General features: G+C 40.7%; 1 protein-coding gene across 3 annotated transcripts in view; it reads right to left on the bottom strand.

Moving 5' to 3' along the window:
* Positions 1 to 27,360, bottom strand: part of side-VI (sidestep VI) — a 201,373-nt gene that overhangs the window by 99,649 nt on the left and 74,364 nt on the right. Inside the window, exon 1 of one of the 3 annotated variants that reach the window (XM_033380707.1) lies at positions 4,953 to 5,069. The exons of 1 other annotated variant lie outside the window; for it this stretch is intronic. The gene's annotated coding sequence lies outside the window, so the exon portion shown is untranslated. Of the gene's footprint in view, positions 1 to 4,151; positions 4,488 to 4,952; positions 5,070 to 27,360 lie in introns of those variants that run through there. One more of the 3 variants, XM_033380708.1, reaches the window with a different exon arrangement.

The raw sequence follows: 27,360 nt of genomic DNA, 5'->3' as shown, positions 1-27,360 counted from the left end.
TGCCATTCCCTTCGTCGATTCCTGTTTCCAATTTTTCAATAAGGATTCTCTTTATATGGTGGGGGATCCCACCTCAGTCGGATGAGTCTCCCTTCTTCGATGAGGATTTCGTGTCATCAATCCGATTCTTGAATCCGATGTTCCTATTCCCCTTTTCACTGAATATTCTTTTCATTCCGATTCCTTTCTTATACCGATTTCCTTCTCATTCCGATTCCGATTCGGTTCTCATTCCGATTTCCCTCTCATTCCGATTCCGTTCTCATTCCGATTGCCTTCTTTTTCCGATTCCAATTCCCTTCTTATACCGATTCCATTCTCATTCCGATTCCGATTCCGATTCCCTTTTCATTTCGATTCCCTTCTCATTCGGATGCCGATATTCTTCTCATTCCGATTCCCTTCTCACTCCGATTTCCGTATTCTGCCTTTTCGCTGTTTATTCCTTCATTTTTCCGATGTATGGACTGGTAAACTTTTCCCTTCTAGTGTCCATTATTTTATTCAATGATGATTCCTATTTTTCAGAATATTTTGTAGTCTTTCCCAGCGTTCCGAGGCCTCATTCTGACCTCCTGTTTTCCTGCTGACTTTTTCCGATGATTCACATTCAGATTCGTCCTTTCGTGGCTAGTTCTCATTCTGATTACCCTTTTTCGATGTGATTTCTTCATTTCGATTACCCTGATGATGACTTCCCTATTCCGATGCTCACTCTTCGATTGGAACTACCTTTTGATTCCCTTCATCAATTTGCATAACATTTTTCAATGAGGATCGCTACCTTTTCAATTTCCCAATCCCATGTTCCTATTTTCCTTTCTCCTGTTCCGCTGATTCACATTCTCTTTCCTCATGATTCCTATTCCTCTGTTCCTATGACTCCCATTCTTATACCCCTGTTCCGATGATTCAGATTCCCATTCCCTTCTTCGATTCATATTCCCCTTTTTACGATGCCGATACACCGATACACCGATTCCTTCATTCCTTTTTCCGTAACAATCAAAGCGCAGGCAGGGGCATGCCTCTGCCTTTAAGCAGCTTTGATTACCAACACTTTCAAGTGGCGAGGGGGGCTTTGCGGGTCCCACTTGGGTGCCCCCCTTTGATTGTTGCTACCTTTTTGCTGCAATCACAGCCGACTGCCTCCAGTGTCTCTCTGTGTGTGTGTGTGTGTTTTGTATCTGTGCGAGGCATTTGAAACCTGATTAGTTGTCAAGCACTTCAAGTGCTCTGGCTTTGGCTTTGGCTGTGGCTCTGGCTCTGCTTTCTGCCTGGAAAATCTATGAAGGGGCTGTGTGTACGAATTTATTGTTTCAAGTTAATGCCACTTGATGGATTATTTAGCTTTATTTATCCACTAAACGCCTTTGCCTTTTGCCTTTGATTTCTGTTTGTTATTTGATATTCGAGGATTGTTCCAAAGGCTTTAAAGCCAGTCTGTCTGTGTCTTGCCCTTTCGCTCGCTTATAAACTATTCAAATTAATTGTAAAACTTTCTTGGTCCCTCTCCCAAAAATCTCTACCCTACACACATATCCCTTTGAGATCCTGTCAACAGGACAGCGCAGCGTTGCCAGTGAAAGTTTTTCGGTTGTGTCACGACAATATTTACACGCTGCATTAAACTTTCACTCCCAAAGAGAGAGAGAGAGAGAGAGAGAGAGCGCGGGAGAGAGTGTAAAACTTTTACAGCTACTGCCGCCTAATTTTTATGATTTTCTTTCTCCTTTTTAAAGTTGCGCATACGCCAGGTTGTACGCCCCTGACCAGCTGCTTGATTTATGCGCCAGAATTTTAATAATTTAAGGCTATGGCACAAAAATCAGAGACGAGAGCTGGCTGGCCGACTGCCAGGCCACGTTTTGCGCTGACAGAGCCGAAAAATGCGAAAATTCTGCTCCTTCCTGGGTGCTGCTCCTTCTTACAGCTGCTCTGGCTTCTCCTTCTTGCTGCATGTTGACAATGGTGGCAACAAAGCGCATTTGGCAAGCGCCTGCAGCAATGCCAGCAAATACGCAGCGCTACGACGTGCTCAGCAAAAGTGAAATGGCAACAATACTCGTTGTCGTACAACTGAAGCGAGGACTCAGAGGCACAGACAGAGACACAGAGAGGAGCAGGAGGAGGTAGACAGAGCCAGCAGGAGGGAGACACAGCAGGGAAACCAGAGGCAGAGACAGAGACACAGAGAGGCGGCGACGGGAACCCAGAGGCAGAGTCAGAGACACAGAGCGGCACAGAGACACAGACACAGATGCGGCGGCGGCACAGACTCACAGCGACTGAGGCAAACACATGAGAGGACTAGGTTGCAGGCACTAAAAAAAAAGAGTTTGTTTGCAACACACCAAAAAAATATACAAAAAATACAACACAAAACTGGGTTATGCCACAGACAGCATTTTAATATGATTTCTCCCATGGGCCCTAACGCACTTCAACAGCCCCCCGTCCCTCCCGAAACCCCCAATCCAACATCAACGACTAAATGAAACGACTCAGTTTTCAGTAAATTATCAAAAAAGGCTGACAAAATATCCCTAAAAGTGGGACAGCCGCCGACACACATTTTTTGTTTGTGGTTTCAATTTTTATGATCCGATTTTCGGGGCTTACAATTTTTTACGTGTCTAGGGGCATGATATTTAGTTTGCAACAAATTGAGGGCAAGGGAGCGAAAGGGGATCAGCAGGGAAGGCAAAGCACACAAATTTTAATCCAAATTTTTTGCGAAAATATAGCATACTTTTCTGCGTTCACGTTTGAAAAAATTTCACTTTGAGAACAGATGTTTTTTTTTTTAAGTTTTCATTAAGTGGAGTTTTAATAGATGTTCTTTACAGAGGGGATACAGATTTCTTCCTTGATAAATTCCTAAATCGATTCCCAAATGGATACCCAAATAGTTTCCTTAATAGAATTCCTTATAGATTATTCAAAAGATTCCTTTATAGATTCCTTAATAAAATCCTCAATAGATTCCCTAATAGTTTCCCAAATAAATTCCTTTATAGATTTGTCAATAGATTCCTCAATAGATTCCAAACTGGATACCCAAATGGATCACTCACTAGAATCCCTTATAGATTCCCAAATAAATTCATAAATAGATTCCCTAATAGATTCCTTCTTCATTAGATCTTTAAATATATTCCTAAATGGATTCAAAAATATATTTATCAATAGATTCCCAAATAGATTCTCAAAAGGATTTCTTTATGTATTCCTTAAAATATTTCTCAATAGATTCCCAAAAAGATTCCTTTATGGATTCCTCAATGGATTCCTAAATAGATTCCCAGATAGATTCCTCCATAAATTCCTCCATATATTCCTCAATAGATTTCTTAATAGATTCACAAATAGATTTCTTAATACATTCCTTTCTATATGAAAATTCCTTATAGATCCTATCAAATTCCAGCCATACTTTTCAGTAGAAAATTTAATTTCTTCACTTAATTTCTTTAAATCTTTTAATCAGTCTTCCTTATCCATCTATCTCCCTTTTGTATGTGTTATATCTTCTTTTTATCTAAAAAGCTGTCTGAAAATAATTCAATTTATATCAGAAACACTTTTTACCCTCTCTTCCACAGCCTCTAAGTTTGGTTTTTGCCATCAATAAATTATTTCTTAACCATTTTCCTACCTATTCAAATGTCCAGGAAATAATCCCGTTTTATATTGACACCACAATCACTTTATAAACACTCGAAGCTAACATTTGGGGATTGAATAAAATTTACAAATTTTTCCAGAGTTCCCAAAAATTTGAACAGAAAAAGCAGATTATCCCCAGAATTTCAAGGGACTTTTTCTACATTCCGAAAACAACTTTAAGCCAACTTTCAGCCTCCCAAAGTCACCTGGAAAGTGTCTTCATATTTATCCTATTTATTCTATACCAAAATTTCCAGATCTCTCACTTTTCTGGCTCTGAAAATTACCCGTTGCAATCTACCATTTTGAGATCTTTATGCCAGGGAATGCCCCGAAAATTCAGCCCTCGGGTAATGTCGTATGGATTGCTTTACCTTTTTTATGGGTAGGTAGTACTACGGTGCTTATGGCTTATGCGTTACACCTATGTGTATCCTGCAGGATGTCTGTGTCGTGTACATATATCCTGTGCTTGCACTTACCCTCAACAAAAGTTGCCTTATTGTATCCTTTTTTTCGGCGTTTTTTTTACGGCTTTTGTAATAAAAGCAGCAGGCCCCGAAGGGGTTCCTATGGAGTGAGGAGGCTACTGGCTACAGGCTGCTGTTCTTGTCGTTGTTGTTGTTGCTGTTGTTGTTTCTCTTGAGGGCGTGTAAGGAATTGAGCAAGTTTTATGCAGCAAACGGCGATGGCAACGAGGCACACATCATATCTGGATGGAGTCTGGGCACGCAGCCTCCGCCTTCGCCTGATCTCAGGATCAATAGCGCTGCGAAAGCAATTGAGCAAAAAATATGGCCAGAGTGCGAGAAGGCATAAATTTCGGGTGTGTGTGTGTGTGTGTGAGTGTGTGTGGGAGGGCGGCGGGAAGGGGGGGATGGGGGAACAGCCTTGGGGTTTATTTAAAACAGCAGAATGGAGAACGGCGAAGGGAGCGACGCTGCCTTTCGTCTCGTGGAACTTTATTTATGACTCAATAATGTGTATTTTTGATTTATGCATTGTGGGCGCGTACGCACACACACACACGCACACAGATACAGCACTCGCACACCCACTCCACTCCACTTCTCTCTCGCTCTCGCTCTCGCTGTAGCCCAGTTATTGTTGCGACGGACGCGATTTGCATAACAACACACACACACACACAGCACTCTCGATGGTGGAGCGGGAGAGTAGAGTCTCTGGTTCCACACGTGCAACACTTGTAATTTTTTTTTTGGAGAGATGGGGTGTAGGGGTAGGGGGCGCGTATCACTGGGTCAAAAACATTCAACAATTACCGGATTTGTTTTATATTCTTGAAAGGATATTCAACACTTGTTTTCCTACTCTATATTTCTTTCTTTTTTTTCTTGTACGGCGGACGGCGGTCTTTGATGCTGCTGCTGCTGCGACGGCGGCTGCTGCTGCTGCTGCTGTCCACGACCCGCGACAACAACGACGACGGCGGCGACGACGACGACGGCGACGACAACAACGACGACTCGACGACGGCGACAGCGACGACGACGACGACGGACGGGCAAACACTCTGCGGAGGAGCACACGAGAACTACACAAATCCACGACCTTTTCAGTACTAAAGCGCCCAGTCATTCATTCGTGGCTTTGATTCGATTCTGGACTCCAGACACGACTCCACTGCCGAGGCTCCAGGCCAGGCTTCGGGTCCACCGCTCAACCCCCCGCCCCCCCACCATTCGGTTCGCGCATTATCGAAAACACGAGCGGAATCCACGAGCCACGAGAGCCCTGCGCTGCTGCTGCTGCTGCCTTGTGCATGTCTGTGCGTGTCTTGTAAGTGGGCCAACGCGGCGCTTCGACAGTTTCGATATCGAAAAGCGAAGGCATGGCAGGCAGGGCCGAAAGAGCAAGCTAGCGGAGGCCCGACCGAAAGAGCGAAACAAAAAGAGCGTGAAGGCGACTGTGGACTCCATTTGGATGGTGGAATGCAAGCTTCGACTTGAACTTGAATGAACATGTTTCTCCGAAGGCGGCTCTCGTATAAGATGGGAACAAGATGTGGGAGGTATAAGAATAAGAATAATGTAAATGAATTATGGATAGAAACTTATTTAATTATATAAAAAATAAATATTTAAAATTTTACAAAATAAATATTTTACTAAATATTATTATTAAGGGGCTGTAAGGTTGTATTAGGGGGGTATTAAGGTAATTATAAGGGGTTGCTTTTAAAGTCTTAAATATAATTAGTGGATTAATTACAAAAAAAAAAAAAAAAACCTAAAATAATAAAATTTTTCTTTTTTTTTCTATTAATTTTATTTATTTTTTTTTATTGTATTTAATATGAAATATTAAATCTAGAGAGGCAGAACAGATTTCAAGAAGTTTGCATTTCGACTCTATCTTAAAAAAAAAAAAAAAACACAAAAAAAAATATTTTAAAAAAATGTATAAAAATAATATAAAAAATATATAAGAAAATAATATGAAAAAATAATAGAAAATGAATATTTTTTCGTGCTTTTTAAGATATTCTTCATTGAATATTTTTTGATTAAAATTGTATACAATAATACATCAAAATATAACAAACCTATTAAATTCAATATTTTTTTATCCAAAATGTATTTTTCATTTTTTAGGATTATATTTATATTTGATTGATTTTTATAGAAATTTGTAGTCTTTCTTGGATATTTTTCTTAGAATTATTTTTTAGAATTTTATTCAGTGTTAGTTTAGTTAGTTCCATTATTTTTTTTTATCCAAAATTATTTTTTTTATTTTTTAGGATTATATATATATTTTATTTTTATTGTTTATAAGATTTTATTTTTTAGAAGTATTTTGTAGAATTTTATAAAAATGTAATGGTTAATCTTTTAGGATTCAAAACTATTCAAACGTATCTCTGAATGAAATAAATCCTAAGAATATATCAATTTTTCTTTGATCACTACAAAATCCCACCAAAATACCCCATAAAAAGTGTTCGATATCATACAAAAAATCCCGAATCATCGGCAGTCTTGAGACTCCTGCTTTGGCCTACCTCAACACCCGCCAAACACCCCCATATTCCCCATAAAGCGACTCCAAAAAATGGTTTTCTCTTACACGTTCCACCACGCACTTTTTGTGGAACCCGTTTCCGAGTGCCCGCTCTTTCGCTCCCACAAGAGCAATGATGGCTCGTTGCATAAAAAAAAGTCACACACCGCCTTGGCGGCACAGTTGCACACTGCCGTTGCAGCATCGTGTGGAAGTCAAAGCCACAAATTATGTTGCATGTTGCAGGGGCAACATTAATCTACAAAAATGAACCATTTCTGGCCAAAAAGTGGTCCAAAATCTTTGCAAGATTTTGCAAAGTTTTTGTTGTGGGCGTCAGACGGCCACACACTTGAGGCAACGTTCAAGTGCTGCAGGGTGACCAATTTTCCGGTCACTTCATCTTCAAGCAACCCACCATCCACCCCTCCTATCGCCCACCTATCGCCCACCCTTTGCCTATGCTCTTTTGATGGGTTCTTGGGGGTTAAGCCAGTCATTCATTAATAAGATTTTTGCAGGCAACAAAAAAAAAACTTAACCTACGCCACCATTTCACCCACCACCCCCCGAACCCCGCTAACTGCCACCCCTCCCCCGCACCCCCTTTTACAGTAAGGAAACACAGAGAAGACGCGCGTGTAAAGTTACACGAAAGCCGAGGCTCTCTCTCGAAATTCGATATCGAATTCAGGGACATGCGCCTCTCTCTCTCTCTCTCGCTCGCTCGCTCGTTGTGGATTGCAACATAGATGTTTGACCATGTGGATGCCATTGAGGTTTTATTTTCAAATGTTTTGTTCCAACGGTTTCACTCTTATATTTCACTCAAAGAAAAGCTTTTCACAAGAAGCTGCATGCCACACACACAGTGTGTTGCAACAATGGCAAGTGGTGGAGGGGGGGCGGGGTGTGCAGGGGGGGTGCCTTAATCTTATCAAATTTCATTTATACGCTTGGCCACACTCTAATGGCGCAAAATCCCAATGCCAGTAAAACACACACACAACTCTCTCTCCATCCCCCCTCCTCTCCCTCTACACCCCCCTCTCTCTCTCACTCATATATAAACTGTTACGAGTGGATGGTGTCATCCGAAAGTATTTGTTGGCTCTTCTTCCGTCACACGGCATTCTTTTGGACCGAAAATTGCGCTTCGCTTCGCTTCGGTCTTCGGTCTAAAAACATTAACTAAAACTGCACAAATTCCATGCCACACACACACATGTGCAGTTTTTGGGTCTTGTGGCAAGGACTGGATGCCCCTTCTGTGAAAATCTCAACGCTCAACCGCTAAGCATGGCATTTCATCAGGCGCAAGCGGAAAACCCTAGAGTAGGAGAAGCCCACGCCCTTCACCCACTGGCGACTGCTGTCTACCCCCCCCCCCGCTCAGAGCCCCCCCTCACCTCCTCTGTTGGCCTGTCGAAAAACCCCAGAAATGCGAGTAAAGGAAGTGCGCTAAGTGCAGTGACCAAAGAGCTGCCTCTGCTGCTGCCTCTGCTGCTGCTGTTGCTGCTGGTGATCCTGCCACTGCCACACTGGTGCCGCCAGGAAGTGGCAATGGTGTTGCACATGACTTTATAGCTTTTACATTAGTGTCTGTGTGTGTGGGGGGGGGTTGGACGAAAAAGTTGCCTTCAAAATTTAAATCAGGAGACGGTCACGGCGGTTGCTGCGGCCGACTGAAGGACTGGCAGGACACTCGTAGAAATGAAGGACTGTTGTTGCCGGTTGCTAAGCTTCACTGTCATTAAAAAGTTAAGGATTAAATGCTGGCTGCACCCAAAACTCTCCCTCTCTTGGCGGATACACGCCCCCCAATTAGCCTGCAACGTGATGTGGCACACACACAACAATTACATAATTACAAAACGCACTTTTGGATCTGCATCATCATTGTCATAAATGGATTGTCTATAAGCATGAAGCGGTGTATCGGTGTATCGGTGTATCTGTGTATCTGTGTATCCGTGTATCTGTGTATCTGCCGTGCGTGTGGCAAAGAGGCAACTAATTAATCAGCTTGCGTAATCAATGCTTAATGATGCAGCAGCGGTAGCAGTGGCATGCGGCAGCGCCATGCGGCCATGCACCATTTAAATGGTCTATAATTAAATCAAACACTCAATTAAATCAAAGCCACCCAAGCGACTCCATCGATGGAGCCCCTTTTTAGGTCATTTTCGATGGAGTGCTAATGAATGGATGGATCGATGGATGGATGGAAAATCGCATAAGGAAAAACCCACAATTATCTAATCCTTTGAACCCTTGACGGTGCTTCAGTGCTTCGCTGCTTCGGTCATACACTCATTAATTAATCAAAAACTCAAGAACCACAGAAACCAAAGACAAGAGAACACTGCCCCAAAATGGTTACAGTCCTCAAAGGACACAAAGAGCCAAAAAGCCAAAAAGTTATCATTTAATTATTCAAACATACACATTTTGAAGATACAATATCTATCAAAGCGTGAGGGAAGTGATGTTTGGACGAATTAAAAAAGGATTTTGTTTCGATTTTTACCAGGAATTTTCTTACCTTTTTTGGAAGGCTCTTTATCTATGAAAGGCTGTGGTATGGTTTTACCTGGAATAAGAAAAGGTTTGCCTGATTAAAGTGCAGTTTTCGAAGGGGTTTTAGCTTATAATTACAGAAAACTGTATTTAATATATAATTTATATTAAGATTTAATTTCCTGAAATATTTACTAAAGATTCTTTTAATATTTTTTATGATTATTTTAACATTTGTTGAAGAATGTTTTAATATTTTTATTGCAAATTTTATTTAAGATTCATTTCATTTTTATATTATTTATGATTATTTTAATACTTGTCGAAGAATGTTTTAATATTTTTATTGAAAATTGTATTTAAATTTTATTTAAGACTATTTTCATATTTTTATTATTTGAATATTTATTTAAGATTATTGTAATATTTGTTGAAGAATGTTTTAATATTTTTATTTCAAATTTTATTTAAGATTTATTAAATTATAACATTATTTATATATTTATTTAAAATTCTTTTCATATCCATCACGATTTGTTTAATATTTATTCTAATTTCATATTTAATTTCTTCTTTCTATTTATTTAAGATAATTTTCATATAAATGTATATATATATTTTTTTAACATTCATTTAATATTCTTTAAATATTTTTTGTATTTTAATATTTATTTAATATTTTCTAAGAACCTCAAAATTTGTATCTGGAGTGTCTTCTTGTTTTCAGATACATTAACCCTTCATGAGATACTTTTTTGAGATTCTTTTCATTCAAAACCTGAAATTTATGCCACTTAGAGCTAGTTAGGAGTTGTATCTTTCAGGGGATGAATAGGTAATAAAAGTATGGTACATATATGCTGCGGCAGATCTCGAAGCTGTTTTAGGAAAAGCCATAGATTTTGAGGCTGAAAAAATCTCCTTCATCGTTGCTCAAAAAATTACAAAAAAATTGTTCACCATTTCTTCTGCTTTTTCCACATATATTTTTTAGTTGAATTTTTAGTTTCTAAATTTTTGTTATACCTTTTTCTTTTTTTTTCTTTTAATCAAAATATTCCATATATAAATATTTTAAAAGCTTTATTTTTTTTACATTTTCTAAGTATTACGAATGCTGTACGAGGACTTCCTGTATCCCTACTCCAAAGGATTCTTGGAATTTTCAAGAGCCATTATTGTACAATTATTCCATAATTAATCAAAAATTCCCTGAATTTTCTTAGAACTTCGATTAAAGAGCAGATGTTTTACGAGTATATTCTGTATACCTTTTCCAACAATTCCATGAATTTCAAAGTCAAGTATCACAGCATTTCCTACGTTTTAATAGAAATATTTGCTAAAATATCATTTAGAATAATTAAAATGATTTTCAAAGCCTCTTCGGATTTATCTAGACCTACTCTAGAGATACTTTTTACGTAATATTCTCCCAAAACTAAGCCAAACCTCAACATGCCAGGAAGTGCATTTACCATTCGTTGTGTGCTTCTCTCTCTTTCTTCCTCCCTCTCTCTCTGCTGTGTGTATGGTTCATCTTCCTTTCTGGTCAAGCTGTAAATTTATTTTACCACACATTGAGATACATTCCGCTGGGAGCTGCAGGAAGGGGACAAAACTCTTCTTCTTCTTCTTCTGGTTCTTCCTTGCCTTTTGGCCAAGTGGCAAGTTTACGCCGAACAACTTGCCACACACAACAACAAAAAAGGAGAAGAAGAAGAAGTGGGTTGCCAAAATAGAAGAGAAAACTAAAAACTAAAAGGAAACGGCTGTGGCAGTGGCAGTGGCCGTGGCAACGCTCCTTGTTGCAATCCAGATTCAGGAGGCAGCCGCCGCAGAGGTGTAACCAAGTCCTTGCAACACAAAAAACTTTCAACACATGTATCTCTCTCTCTCTCTCCCTGTGTGTCTGTGTGTGTGTGTGTGTGTGTGCTGCGGCTGTTAGCAGCCAGTGAGGCGTGGAAAAGCTGGTGGCAGGCAGACATTTGGAGTCCTTCTCATTCGCTGGGTTTACTGTTTTTTTTTGTTTAAATATTAAAAGTCCAGGCAGGCATTGAAAAGGGGGAGGGAAGGGTGGTTTTTTTTTGCTGCTAGCCGCTTGTCGCACGTTGCACGTCGTCACTTAAGCAAAACGCAAAGTTTTCGTCTCTCTTTTTGGGCACAGGAACTGCCGCCTGTCTATCTGTAGGTCCCTCTCTATCCCCCCTCTCTCTCTATTGTATTTGTATTTTTTTCTATGGCTGTTGTATTCTTTGTTTAAAGTAAAAACAAAAACTATGACGAGCGGCCACAAGGACACACGCGTTTAAGCTAAGCAAAAGTTTTCGGTGGCACCCACACTTGCAACACACACACATGCCACGCGCGCATTTAACATAAACAAACTACAACACTGCCGAGTAGTTTACAACAAATTTTTCTACAAATTTCTACCCCCACGAAATTTTTTTTTTTTTCTTTTTTCCTCTTTTTTGGGGTTTTTTCTTGGCTTACAGTAAAACGTGTTTGGAAAATTAAAAAATAATACTTTGACAGCGGCCGCCGGGCCAATTGTTCTTGAAATTCCAAGGAAATCCCTTTTCCTATGGATGGTATATGGGGGGATCTTAAGAAAATAATAATGATATAGAATTGGGGTGTGCCATAAATTGTGATTAGCCGAAAGATAAAGCAGAAGACAAAAGGTAAAAAGAAGGGTAGAAACAGCAGGAAATAAAAGCCAAGTGCATTAGCTTCAGTCGAAAGGGGGATGGGGATGTATACACTCTATATAGGATCTATAGGATCTCTAGGACCTCTGAGATCTTTGTCTACTTTGTCCAACCCAAAAGTATGCACTCCAAAAGCCTATTGATCCTAGCTAGGGGATGCATAATCTATCCCTGATAGGTATGTATAATCTCTATAGGATCTATAGGATCTCTAGGACCTCTCAGATCTTTGTCTACTTTGTTCATCCCAAAAGTATGAACTGCAAATCCTATTGATACTAGCCTTAAAAGAGCTCGCAGGCCAGGTGTTCAAACATCCAAGCGAAAACTTCTTTTCTTCATTCCGGCTATTGTAATGAACCAATCTGAATCAGATTTTGCAGTTTTCTAAAAGAAACAACGCCTCATGATTCTGCATCTACAGATGATAAAGATTTGTGCCATTTGAAGGTTCAAAGGTTCAAAAACCCCCTCCCCACCCCATACTCTAGAAAACACCTGCATAAAAAAACTATCCCTTCAAGGGCCCGCTTCAAGGCACCATAATAGTTCCTGGAAAATATATACCCCCCGGAAATTTCTTGGAAAAAAACAATGGAATTGCCCCGACATTTCATTCAGTCGTAGGAAAAGCATTATCTTAAATATGCGCATATGGAAAAACTATTAAGTAGAAAAAACAATAAGGAATTTTTCAACGAAATTTTTAGCATCCATCCAGAGACAGACAGAGAGACAGACAGAGAGATTATTCTAGGGGAAACGTGAAATGTATATAGAAACAGCCCGACGGCAGACTTTTAGAGAGAGAGAGAGAGGGAGAGAGAGAGAGAGAGAGCGTATGCAAAACGCATACGGAGAAGAGGCAATGCCTAAGCATCCGGCGGCGGGTGGGTGCACAGACAGACAGATGCCCCGTGTATCCTGGGCTGTATCCTTTGCACACTCTCCTCCACTATGTGTATTCATTAAATTTGTATAAACAAATACAGTGGGCATAAATTTCTTCGTGCAACGGTAGTCGGAGTCGGAGTCGGAAATGGAGATGGGAGTCGTCGTCGTCTTGAGCGGCGTCTTTCGAGTAGAAGAAAAAGCTATCTATGCCACATTATTCTTTTGCTACCTTTTGGCTACAAAATGTATCTGTATCTGCATCTGTGTCTGTGTCTGTGTGAGTTAGTTTTCCGTGCATCTGTGTGTGTGTGTGTGTGTGTTTGTGGTCTAAAATAAGCAAAAATGGTAGCCTGAAAAAACAAGTAACAGTTTTGTTGAGCAAACAATGAAAACAAAACACAGGGATTCGGGGTGGAGAAAGCAAGGAGAAAGCATCACCACTTTTACCTTATGTTTGTTGATTTTGTTCGTTATTTTATTTCGCTTCACGTTGCTCTCGTTCTCTTTCGTTCCCTTACGTTCTTTTTTCCGACTAAAACACTAACAAGACACAAAATTTACAATTTCAAATTGTGAGCATGTGAATTACGGGTATACATAGATACACATGTATCTCGAACGGGGCAGCCAGCCATCCAGCCAGCCAGCCAGTCAGCCACCTGGCCATCCGGACACGCCACGGCGCACACCATACAGATGTTTTAGCACCAGGCAGCAGGCAGCAGGCAGCACTTGGCTCCAAAAAACTTGAACCTGGAGACCAGAGGGGAAGCTGCAGGAAGCTCCACTGGCAGTGGAGGAGCCACAGCGAAGCCAGGGAATGGTTAAGTTTAATGGACACTTCCCGTCCGTGGCCGTGGCGACAACACAGAACGACAAGAAAGGCAGCCCAGGATACAAGGACAGCTAAAGAGGAGCGAAAAAGAGAGAGAGAGAAGAGAGAGAGAACAGAGGAGCTACAGGATTGAGGAGAGCGAAGAGAGATCAGGGCAAAGGGAGAGCCAGCAAACAGCTGAAAATATAGAGAAAAAGTACAGTGGACACGGGACACTGGACAGTGGATGGCCATGGTCCCCAAACCGGAAAAACTACAACAAAAACTTATCGATGTTGCACTTTCGAGTGGCGCAAAAAGCTTAGAAGATGCCACCCCCCCACCGCCAAGCCCCCCTGCCACTCGCACACCCAAAAAAAAAACTTTTGCAACTTGAAAAAGATTATAAAAATGGCGTTAAAAGCTAAAAGCCAAGATTTTGAAAGGTGCCAAGGAAGAGAGAGAGAGAGAGTGAGAGAGAGAGAGCAGTCCAGACCCACAGAGGGGGACGGATTGGTGGCATAATATATGTTGATTATAAATTATGACTAGCAGAAATCTGCATAAATTTATCTAAATTGCTTTCATAAAATGCGACAAATGATTTCTAATTAATTCCAATTGAATTTCAATCAATTTCTAATATGAAAAATATGTGTGTTTTTGCCACTAAAACAATTTTCTGATAGGCAATCAGATATGATAAATATTTAAATGTTTGTTTAAAAAAACGTATGAATTATGATGAACTGGGATTTTGTGATTTTTAAGCTAGAAAAATAAAAAAAACGAGTACAAATTAATTAAGGATATAAGATAAATAAAGATAAATTAAATATAGAAAATACTACAAATAAAGTTCCTATAGTACTCAAAAGCTCACTCCATAGTTAAGAAAAATTAATAAAAAAAAATGTTTTACTCCACATTTGGCTCTCCTTTCATCGGCTGTCTTTCTGATAGTCTTAGAGAGAGGTTCTTTCGCTTTCTGCAGCACAGAACTGCTTGGCGTATAATCGAACCGCCTCAGCCCAATTTAACGATCCAGTTCGAGTTGTTCCTCACAAGGCTCTAACAGAATAATATAACATCTAAATCTAACAGAATATAAAAAAGAGAGCCGCTTACAGAGACATACTTACAGAATGTAAGGAAGAGAAACTCTAATCATAACAGAATGGTGGAAGGAGAACGTCTTATGCGAACAGCACTGCTTCTAACAGAATGACAGCAAGTTAACCGATAATGTTAACAGAACCTGTAACCCTAACAGAATGTCAGCAGAGAACCACTAATGCTAACAGAATGGCAGAAAGAGAGCTGCTAATGCTAACAGAATTTCACAAAGGGAACCGCTAATGCCAACGGAATGATAGAAAGAGAGCCCTACATGCTAACAGAATGTCAGAAAGAGAAGCGCTAATGCTAACAGTAATGGCTAACAGTAACAGTAATGCTAATGGCAGAAAGAGAACCCCTTCAGCTAACAGAATATCAGAAAGAAGGCCGATTCTTGAAAAGCTTCGCCTGTGGTTCCAATAGACAAAAGAAGTGAGAAACTTATGGCGAACTATAGGAACTACGTGTATAGTAGGGACCAATAAATCCCCAATTAATTCCCTTTTTAATTTCAACATTTAAATATTTTTAATTAAAAATCCTAGTCAAGAATGCGCCTCTTTCTCTTTCCACATTCATGGGCTCTTTGGTTTTTTTCGTTCAAAAAGATTTAGCCTACAGATATCTTTGACACTTTCATTATCCTTTTTGTGAGTTGCTCATTATCGCTGGTTCTCTAAGTATCCGCCCACTTGATTTCATTACGCCTTGGGGCGTCACCTTGTCTATGCCTGGACTTTGGACTGCGTTTCCCCTTGAGGAGTAATCGATAACATTTACAATCTCTTGGCATTCACACCGAGACCCCCCACCCCACCCCCGCACACACACATCTGTCACCTGCTGTTAGGTAGTGACCCCCCCAATGTCCCCTCTCTCTCTGTGTGTGTCTGTTTATTCATTACATTAAATCACCTTGTAGTAGCTTTCGGGCCAATCTCTCTCTCTGTGTGTTGCAAGTGGCAATTAAATGTAATTAAACGTAAGATTAACTCTAATTATAATAAATTAAATGGCACGACGGACGCCTCAAGATCAAAAATGCCATTAAACATTTAAGAATTTTTGGAGAGAAAAAAGGATCATGAATTATATGCACAGATAAAGCAGAGATAAAGATACGAATAAAAAAAAAATAAAAAAAGCAAAAAGAGTGCCGCCTGCCACCGATGCGACCGATTTCCATTTGCATAATCAATGCATATTCCCGGGGCCATAAATTAACAAATAGAATTTAATTGCATACTTTTGGGCGTGGCGGGGCGGCTCGACTGCGAAAATTAATAATTCATTAATGCGCATTAATTGTTGCAACAAAAACAGCAACAACTGCCATATGCTTATTGGCTATACATTGCACTCGCTCCCACTCCCGCTCTCTACCGCTCTCTCCTCTGCTCTCTCTCGCTCTCTCTTTGGTATCTCTATAATCGCCTCTCAATGCCGTTACCGCTTGGCAAATTAATTGGCGGCCTTTGTTTAATCAGAGACTAAAAACAGCGCACATTTATGCCAGCATCGTTTATATTTATGTTGCAAGTGCCACACCACCCCAGCCCCCACCCCCTCCCCCCTCATTGCTACCTTTTGTTGAGTGCTGCGGTCAACGAGCTGTTGCTGCCTCCCCCCTGCTGTCTGCTGTGTGCATGACATGCATTTATTAAAAGCCACACACACACACACACACACACACACAGGGAGAGAGAGAACAAATACATAAGCAGTCTGCCCATTGAAGAAAATCGTGGGAAAATAAATATTGTATAGCTTTTTGTATCCTTCTGTCTGTTGGCGGGGTGCTGTGCCTGTTCGTGTTAAGCAGATTGCTATAATTGTGTAATTATGCCACACACAGAGACACAAGCACATACACACACACACACACACACAGAGAGAGAGCAAGTCTCGCTTTAACCAGTCCGCTAATGGAATTTATGATGGACAACTGTCCGAAGTAGAAGCAGCAAAAGAGAGAGAGAGAGAAAGAATCGGCATCAGTTGGTTTGATCGTAAGCAACCGAAATCCAAAGCCCGATCGCAGCCGTCGGTAACATCTACGAAGCTTGCCATCGAAGCTTGATCGGATCTCTGTTGAGCTTTAGCAGAGCAAAGCTTTTTAACAGAGTTCGAGCATGTTAAATCTCCAGCGGGCTGTAAACGATACAGCGGCTGTGCGGCTGCCCGCTACAGCACTTTTCAAGCAGCATTCAGCTCTAACTTGTGCTCTCCCACATTCTTTTAAATGCTAACTGAATGGATTTGATATTCTGTGCAGCCCGGGAAGTCCCAAATGAGACGGTAAGCTGCCAAACTTGTCTTGATCCTCAGCAAAACCCAAGGAATGTGCAGCAGGTTCGAATTTGAACACTTTCCGTTTGGTGCCACTAAAACCCAAATGAAAATAAATCTCAATCAACCAATTGGCTGGCAGATTGAAAATTCTTTGGCCGCGCCGGTATGGGTATGCTGAGACGTCTTCCTGTGTATAAACAAGTTTTTAAAGCAGGAGGCCCACTTAACGGCGCCACAGAACCAACACAGGATGCACACACACACACACACCCGCACACACGCAGGCAGGAGGCATCCTTCCATTGACAGGATGCCTGGCATGTAGTGAGCGGCCAGGAAAAGCGGCCAGCCAGGCCAAGTCAGGCAGGCAGAACTGCGTTCCATGAATTCAATCAATTTTAATGCAATTTAAATTGCATTCTCTTGTGAAAACACACAATGCACCACACACCGGTCTGCGCCATAGACATACGTGCAACAACCGCAATGCACCCACCCACACAGACAGACAAACAGACAGAGACAGAGCAAGAGATGGAGGAGGAGGAGGAGGAGGTGGAGGAGGAGGAGGAGGCGGAGGAGGCGGAGCGGTAAGCGGAGAGCCAGACGTGTGTGCGCACATTATGTTGCCAGCGGAAAGGAGGCATCGCCTTGCGTTAATTGGTGGTCATGCCTCCCCGCCACCCGCCCCCGCCCTCGCCCCCCTCTCTGCCTCAGCGGCAAAACTCCTTCGTGTGTGGCACAGACACAGAAATGGCAGGATAGCCGCCAATGCGTCGTCATCGTCTTCGTCCTGGACATCCAGGACGTTTATATTGTTTTAAATGCCACGCATTCATCGTTTGCCCCTTGTCGCATCGATTGGTCAGGCAGAGAGTGAGTGAGACTATGAGAAAAAAAAGCACCAAAGCGAGGAAAATCAAGAAAAACTATGGATACTCTCACGACTAAACGATATCCCTTAAAGGACATAAGGATGGGAGTATTTTTGGTGAATCCGTTATATAAAATATACATATATATTCAATGAATTCAAGACACGTATATTTATTTTTTTCCAAGCCATGGTATTTTTTACAATCCATGATTCAATATTTTCTTTCTTCATTTTTTTCTTACTGTTTTTTTCCCCTTTTTTTATCCATTTTTTCTTTCTTTTTCTTTTTTAAAATATTTTTTTTTTTTTTTTTTTAATTTTTCTCTTTTGTTTTCATTTTTTTTATATTTGTTTCTTTATTTTTCTTTCTTTTTTTCTTATTTTTAAACTTTTTATCTTTTTTTTATTTTTTTTTAATCTTTTTTTGTCTTTTTTTCTTTTTGTTTTCTTATTTTTAAACCTTTTTTTCTTTTGTTTTTTTATCTTTTTACCTATTTTTCTTTTCTTTTTTACTATTTTCTTTCTTTTTACCTTTTTTTTAATCCTTTAATCTTTTTTTTTCTTATTTTTAAATCATTTTCCTTTTTTTCTTATTTTTAAACCTTTTTTCTTATATTTTTACCTTTTTTTCTTTTTTTTACTATTTTCTTTCTTTTTCTTTTTTTATCTCTTTTTTTTGTTCAAAAACGATTTCCGTTTATAAAGATTTTCATGAAATAGGTCAAAAATATCATCATATATGGCTCTACTAAATACAAGACTCATACATTTCTATTTATAGCAGCCTTACACTTCCTTCCATGTTCAAAAATTCGAAAAAAAAACCCCAAGAGCCCTTCTTCTACACGTATCTAAAGACTTTTCAAGACTCCCAAACAGTTATCCCTGCTGCCCAACATACCCTTAAAACTATATTTCACACTCCGCCACAAAAAAAGAACGCACTCTGAAGTAGCGCTGGAAGATAACTGTTGCATACCCAAAGGCGCCAGAACATGGCTGGCAATTATACGACGCCACGAACGTTGTCAGCGCCCGTCACGGGGCTGCCTGGAATGCTCCTTGCCACTCCAAAACGGGACACAGATCCACAGACAAGAGACACAGACAGGGGGGCACGGCTGGGCAGGCCAGGGCAGGGCAGGGCAGGGCAGGAACGAAGCCTGGGCCGCATATCGGGCTACAATCATTCAATTTTCAACTGGCACTTAATCAAATACTCAGAGCCCCAGCTTCAGGGGCCCCAGCCCGGACCAGCGCTAACCAGCACCAATTGTTTGCATTGGTCAGCGGCTGTCTGAAACCGTATCGGAGGGGGAATCGCAATCGGAATCTGATTCTGAATCTGAAATCTGAATGGGGAGGATATCTACATGTGAAATGGATATGACGACGATATGAAGATGACGCTGATGACTGGGACGTGGATGGGATGGATGTTGGATGTTGGATGACGATGAGGATGCTCAAGAGCCTGTAAGTGATTGTTGGTCCTGGCCAGACAAGGGGCAATGAAATTTGAGCCGGCATTAGGTTCAAGCTATGCCAGAGGCAGGGAGATACATTTGCGTCCTGCCATTACTTCTCGTACTTATTTAAAGATACTTTTGGTTATTTGTTATTGAAATTTTGGCTATTTTTAGAAATTTCTGATTAAATTGGGAAAACTTGGAAAATCAAGGAATGATGGAAAGTGAAGAGGAAATGGAATGGTATGGAAGGAATGGATTGAGTTTTTTAAAATTTATGAATCGGTAATGGATCAGTTATGAAGCGCTTATAGAGTTAAAAACCAGTTTTGAACCAGCTATGAAGCTATAATCGGGGAGTTGTGAATCGGTTATGGAGCTATAAATCGGGCATTTAATAGATATTAATCGGTAACGGAGCTGTAAATCGGTTACGAACCGGTTATGACACGGTTATAAGGTTAAAAACCAGTTTTGAACCGGTTATGAAGCTATAAATCGGGTTCAAAAAGGTATCAATCGGTAACTGAGTTGTGAATCGATAATGGATCAGTTTTGAATGGGTTATAGAGTCCAAAACCAGTTTTGAACCGGTTATGGAGCTATAAATCGGGTGTTAAATAGATATTAATCGTTGACGGAGTTGTGAATGGCTATGAAGCGGTTATATACATAGGTAATAATTGATTACGAACCGGTTATGGAGTTATAAATCGGGTATAAAAAAGGTATCAATCGATTACGTAGTTGGGAATCGGTTACGAACTGGTTTGAAGCTATATATCGTAGCTTTGAGTCGGTAATGAACCGGCTATCAACTGGTTATGGCATTTTACTCCGATCCTTCCCTACTTACCATCCTTCTGGCTGTTGTGTGCCCTCGAATAGTAGCTCTCCAAACTGAAATTTCATTTCGATCTGCAATGAAAACCCGAATTCATTAATCTCTCCATCTAACCGAATCTCCATTCCTCTCTGATAAACCCTGATGGCATTTGTTGGCCCAAACAACAAACCCTTTGGTTTGGTCACACATTAGAGCCGCAATGGAATCTACATAGAGGGTGGGGGGGACGTAGAGTGCGGGGATTGGGTGTGGGTTTTGGATAGATTCTTGTGTAAACATGAGCACGAACAAAATTTGGCAAATAAAATCAAGGGAAAATAAATGAAAAGCCTGACAATTTGTTGATGGTTTTTCGATGCGTGTGGCAGCGAGCCGAAAAGCTTAGATGAAAATTAATTTCCAATGTTTTCAGCCATGTGTGTGTGTGTGTGTGTGGGTGTGCCCGTGTGTGTGGGTGTGTTGGTAAATTAAAATAATTTTAATTACGTTTTGCGTTTGCCGTTGGAAAATTGGGTGAATGAATCCGAGGGCCTCCCATTATTATGCAATGCGTGGGGGATTTTAAAGTGGCGATTCCCTGGTATTATGGGCTCTAATCCTTCGATATTTTAGCAAATTGTTACATACCCCCCTCCGCCCCACCGCCCCCTAACCATGAGGGGAGACACTGCAACGGCATGTCAAAGGGCGACAAAGCATAACGGAATTAATTGTGCGCATTAAAAGGGATTGCCGCGGACATTAAAAAGGGATTTGGACAAACCGAAAGCAAAACTGAAAACCCAAATCCGAAATGCGATAATAAGCGATTCATTGATTCACTTGCATAATGTACATGACCCCCCACCTCGCTACATCCCCCTCCCGCCCTCCCGTCTATCGTTTTGCGGTTTTGTGTAATATTCTCATAAAAAATTCAAGCACAACAGAGAGCCAGAGAACCAGAGATGAAATCTATATGCAAATATCGTATCTAAATCAATTGAACGGAAGTGATTATTGATTATCATTCAGCAAGTGTTTGGCCAGGGAATTACATACAGTTTACAGTTTTGTGGCTGCCTCATGGGGAGTGGGGGGGGGTGGAGTGTGGTTTGTGGGGGTGTCGGGGGGACGGGGTGGCACATTAATCTGTGTTTAATATTTGTGGAATTCAATTATTCGATGTGTGTGCGTGGGCAAAGGTGTTGGAAATTTCGTCTTCTACACGGGTTGGGGGCTAGGACAGGGCGAGACTTGGTGGGAATGTGATTTGGAACAGGACTGTAGGCAAGAGTCTAAAGTTTGCGTGAAAAAGTTTCTGGGAAAAAAGTTTATGGGTTAAAAGTGGAGAAGGATCCGAGAAAAGTACATTTTATTAATAATCGGTTCATATACGGTTCATAATCGATTCATAATCGATAAATAACTGATTATAAGCCGATTAATAACCGATGCATAACCGATTTATTACCGATTAAAGCCCGATTAATAATCGATAAATAACCGAATAATAGCCGATTATGCTCTGCGGGGCCTTAACTGGGATGCGGGTGTAAGACTCCCATCTTACTCTAGGACACTACTATTAGTAAACCTTCCATCCTTAGTTAACCGTAGAAAAATGCTTGGTGTGATATTTAAGCACAGCTTGATCAGGGGTGACATAGACAGCCCTGATCTGTTGAGCCGCATAAACTTCAAGATTCCTATTAGACTGACTAGAAACTTTATACCGTTGTTCCTTCCACTTTGTAGATCGAATTATTCCTTGCATGAACCGTTTAGGGTCTTATGCTCGGATTATAATTCCCTCTACCATATTATATCCTCCACTAATTCTCTTCCTCTTATTAAATTACTAATCCTTACACACCTTTCTAGTAATTATTTTTGTTATTTTTTATTGTTATATTTTATTTTATTTATTTATTTATTTTTATTATTGTATTTTATTGCATGCTTAATTTCTTAATAAGTTTAGTGCTAATTTTCCTCGAATGTTAGTCTAATATCTATCTTTCTTGCATGCTCGCGTTTGGTTCGGCTACGCACCGCGCGTCATGCGGCAGCGCCCCTCGGTCGGTTGGGCGGGAGGAGGGCTGCGTTTTGCCTGGGATCAGCGCGTAACAGCCTTCTGCTGGTGTCACACGGGCCACTTGACGGTGCAGTAACTGCATCGCCTCTTGAAAGATGCAGTCATTGGATGGCAACGTCCAAATATTTTATCCGATTAAGAACCGATTAATAGCCGATTCATAACCGATTGATAACCGATTTATAACAGATTAGTAACCGATGCATAGCCGATTTGTTACCGATTCATAGCCGATTCTTCACCAAATCATAGCCGATTCATAGGCGATTCCTAACCGATTTATAATCGATTAATAACCGATTTATACCCGTTTCATTACACTCAATACCACGCCATGAAAGTGTTCTTAAGTCCATTTAAAGGACGAGCATACAAATTTTAAAATTCTGTGGTTTCCATAACCGATTCCAAACCGATTCAGGGCCTCTTCTTTGTTCCTAAACGATAGATATTTACACTGGCTTCAAGAGATTTCTTCCAAAATATATCCAATAAAAAACCGAAAATGAATTCAATTTGGCTGAAGCTGATGTTGAGGCTGAGGCTGAGGCCGAGGCAAGCTGCCAGATCTCTTGCCCCCCCCTGCCCCACCCCCCAATAGCCAGGAATCCATCTCCCGCTGTGGCGGTGGTCGCTCGTCGGTGGTCGCTCGTCGGTCACTTATATTTTTCAGCACTAAATGCAGCACAAAACACAATTCATTTTTGTGCAATTTCCCGCTGTGTGGCACACAAGCTGACACCACCTCGTGCCCCCAGCCCCCAGCCCCGTGCCCCATACACATGTACTATTATATTTTTTTGGTCATTCAATTGCCAGAGCTCCTCCTCTGCTGCTGTTGCTGCTGCTGCTGCCTTTCTGGCTTTGGCTTCTGGTACGAGTAGTAGCCTGCTTGAGCTGCGGTTAGCTTTGCTTTTTCGATGGCGCTCTTTTATAGCTCGAGCGCTTTTCTTTTTGCAGCCCCACCCACCGTCCTCTTGTTTTGTTTGTTATATATATATTTACAGAGCTTATCTTTGACCACACGTATGTTGGCAGAGTAAAATTGTTTTTGAAATTGAAAAATTGCAATACAAGCTGGGAGAGAGAGCCAGGCCGAGTCCAGGGTCCAGGGACACTGGACACTGGCCACTGAATGTGGGATGTCTGTGAGAGGAGACGCTTCTGTCGTAATACAAAATAATGCGAGAGCCCCTAAAACCCCTTTCTATAAAGGCCATCCTTCTCCTCACTCCCTTGGCCCTCTATTGCCCCTCTCTGGGCCCTCCCTTGGTCCTCCCTTGGCCCTCTGTTGCCCCTCCCTTGGCCCTCTCAATTGCCCAAAAAGCGCGGCATTTTTCTTTTAGCTTTCAGTTTTGCCTTGCGCCCCCATTTCTTGTTTTTTTTTTCAACGCTTTTCTTTTATTTTCTTTGTTTAGCATTTTTATTTATTTTTTTTTTTCCTTTTTCTAGGATTTTTTCCATCTTGTTTTCTGTATGAAATATGCAGTCGCTTTCGCTCTGCACAGAAACGGGGCAAAAAATGCTTTTGTATGTTGGAATCTCTCATTTTTTTGGGGGGTTTTCTTTGGGGTTCCCTTTTTTTTCGCTTTGTTGCAAGGCTGCTGTGATGCAGGTGCTTTCGGGGAGGTGCGGGGATGCATTTGTCCAAAAGTTATGCACATATTTAAATTAAGTGCGTTTGAATAAAAAATACAAAAAGAAACGGATAAAATCATAAATAAATGATGGACGGAAACAGGCAGATAATATTAGGATTATTATTATTATAGGGGTGTCATGAGGGAGATTGGGGATGATTTTTGAGGAGAAAAAGAGAGTTAAGAAGCTGTGAAATGTTTGGGAATGTACAAGAGCATTATTATTCTCCAATAAGTTTTTAAAACCAATTTGAAATGATTTTTAAACGATTTTTAACTGGTTTAAGAAACACATATTAACCCTAACCAACCCCATATTAGCCCTTACCGATATTAACCCTAACCAATCCCGATATTATACTCCGATGAGTCTGAGGCGAGATTCGACGATCGACAAGAAGAAAGAACAGACGTGAAATAAAGAAATTAATAAAACTAAAACCAAGAACCCCGAAACAAATTATAATTTTGAAGCGTTTTCAAATTAGTTCCTAAAACGGTTCCGATGTACGAATCGGTTTTTTTTTTATGAACTTTTTAAAAACCAATTTCAAATGACTTCAAAATGGTGTGGAATCGGTTATAAACTAGTTTTAAATGGCTATCAAGCGGTTATGGCTTATAAAGTTCTAAAAACTTATTTCAAATAATTTGTAAACGATTTTAAATTAGTTAAATCGGTTTTTTTTTCAGCTATGGATTATGAAATTTGTAACACATCAAAACATTTGTGAAATGGCCTTGAATCGGTTAGGGATTATAACGTTCTAAAAACTTATTTCAAATAATTAGCTAATGCATATGCTATATATCGGTAAGGGCTTAAAATTCTTTTGTTGACACTTCAAAACATTTTCAAACGCTTTGAAATCGGCTATGAATCACCTATGGATTTTTAATCGATTTTTTTTTATCGATTATGGCTTATGAGTGATGATTAATGATTCAAATGATTTTTAAACGATTTAAAATCGGTTAAGAAACGATTTTGGCTCATGGAGTATTAAAGACCTATTTCAAATAGTATTTAAACAATTTCCGGTATTAATCGGTTTGTTATAAATCGACTATGGCTTACGAAACTTCCTTAAAACGTTTATGGAGCCAGGAATCGGTTAATCTGCAATGGATCGGTTATGCCTTGATTATGGGAACTTCAAAAACTAAGAGACTTGAAGAAAAATCCAGAAATGACTCCCTAAAAACCAATTACTCCCCTCAATCCACTCTCTATGGCCCCCCGCTGAATCCCCCTCACACTCTCGCCACCATTCATGGCAGGATGGATGCCAGAATGCATTCTTCAGCATTGACTTTTAGAATCCAAACCCCGTACCGCTCTTCAAATCATTCATAAACGATTTTCAAATTGCTGCCAATTGAATTCAAGGAATGGAATGGAATGGAATGGAAAGGAATGGAATGCTCGGCGAATGCCAAACAAATTGTTGTGCAACGCGCGTGTACCATGAAAATCAATGCCAGAGAAGGCTATAACTATTACTGGAAGCAGCAGCAACAGCAGGACTGGCAGTAGTTGTTGCTGCCACACATTCGGTGTGGCGTGGCGTGGAGTGAAGGGGAGTGAAGGGGAGTTCTCTGACCGACCACAAAAGCAACTGCTGTTGATGCTGTTGGTGCTGCTGGTGGTGGTGCTGCTCAAGTGTATTAATGTTCTGCGGGTCCAAGTTATTATGCTGCCAGCGGGGGGGGGGGGGGGGGGTTGCCCTGGCAACACTGCAGTGGCAACAATAGCAGCAGCTGGATCAGAATCCGATTCAAAGCCACTGACTTTGACCAGAAACGAATTAAGTTTGATGGCAACGCGTGGCAACGTGTGGCAGAGTGGCATCGCATGTGTGATATCAACTATCAGCGGTTTAGGGGGCGACACAAAGGCGTGCCCCAAAAACTACGGATTGATGCTTGGACGAAAATCGAAATCACAGTGCGTTTCGTATGTGTAATGTGGCCCCCTCCCCCCTCGAAAGGCACTCAACAAAACCGCAAATCCCTAAGCCGCTATAACATTTCTCAAACAGAGAAAACAGAGGCAGGAGACCGAATTGGAGCCGCATAAGCCGCTGCAGCTGCAGCTGCCACTGCCACTGCAACAAGCCAAAGCCAAAGCCAAAGCGAAACGAAACGAAACGAAAGGCAAACAAAAGCTTAGCGCCGGAGCATAAAAACAAAATCGAAGCCCAGAAGGCTAGAAGCCCAGCCAACCCGCAGAATCCCAGAAGCAAATCAAAGCAAATGCAACACTCAATTGCTATTATCGAAGGAACGCACCCGAAGAGCAACAGCAAAAAGCTACTGCAGTAAATTGCCTTTTCCGCAGAACCCCCCTACCCCACCCCTACCCCACCCCCCGCACAGCCCACAGCCAAAAGATCCAGCCAGCTCCTGGGCCCCGCAAATCCGCGGGGCTCAACCTTTTTTCTTTTTCTTATATTAAAAACCGCGTAATGGAGTGCAACTTATTGCAGCATGTGGAATGTGGCAAGGCGGGGGGGAAAACCCCCCTCCTCCTCTCTCTCTCCGCCCTTTGTGTGCGTGCAAATGCGCGGAAATGCAATTGAAAATGAAATGAAAAGAGAGCCAATGAAAATGCACATTGATTTGGGCCCATTTTCCCCCATTGATTGGCTCTCCTTCCCCCGCCCCCTCCCACCAGAGATTCTCCTTTGCCACATTTTAATGTTGCAATTGGACAGCCTGCCATGGAAATTTTGTATTTTCAGTCTCCAAGGAGCTCCAAGGAGCTCTCTCTTGGTGGAGTCTTTTGTTGCGCGGTTTTATAGGCCATCTAAGGGACTTATGGCTTATGGGGCACTGCTCTCCAATGAATGGGAAACTTGAGTTAAGTAAATGTTCTCCTTTATGGATTCTGTAAAGGTTAGAGGTTATGGCTATTACTGTACTTATTCTTGAGGTAAAGAGAGCTCTCTCTTCATGGCACACCTTTAGGAATTAATTTCATAGCAACTCCAAGCTTTAATCGTTGTGCCCTACAAAAAAAACATTTAAAACAGATTGAGAAAATTTTATAATTTGGTGATTTGCCAAAAAACCGGTTCACAACCGATTCGTAAATTGCTTATAGTTTTTAAATTGAAAACGGATTTTTTATTTATTTATTAAGTTTATAAGGAATTAATTTCATAGAAAACACAATCCTTATTCGTTGTGTTTAAAACCATTAAATCCGATTGAGAACATTTTAAATTTTGTTGATTTGCAAAATAAACGGTTCACAACCGACTCGTAAATTGTTTATAATTTTTTAATTAAAAACGGTTTTTTTATTTATTTTAATGCCCTTTCATATAAATTTCATAAGGAATTAATTTTATAGGAAATATTCGTTGCTTAAAAAAAAATAACATTTAACATTTTATATT

The sequence above is a fragment of the Drosophila pseudoobscura genome, chromosome 2, assembly GCF_009870125.1.
Source record: "Drosophila pseudoobscura strain MV-25-SWS-2005 chromosome 2, UCI_Dpse_MV25, whole genome shotgun sequence".
Classification (NCBI taxonomy): domain Eukaryota; kingdom Metazoa; phylum Arthropoda; class Insecta; order Diptera; family Drosophilidae; genus Drosophila; species Drosophila pseudoobscura.
Note: the sequence above shows the minus strand (reverse complement) of the source record. Positions and strands in the feature narration are given on the sequence as shown.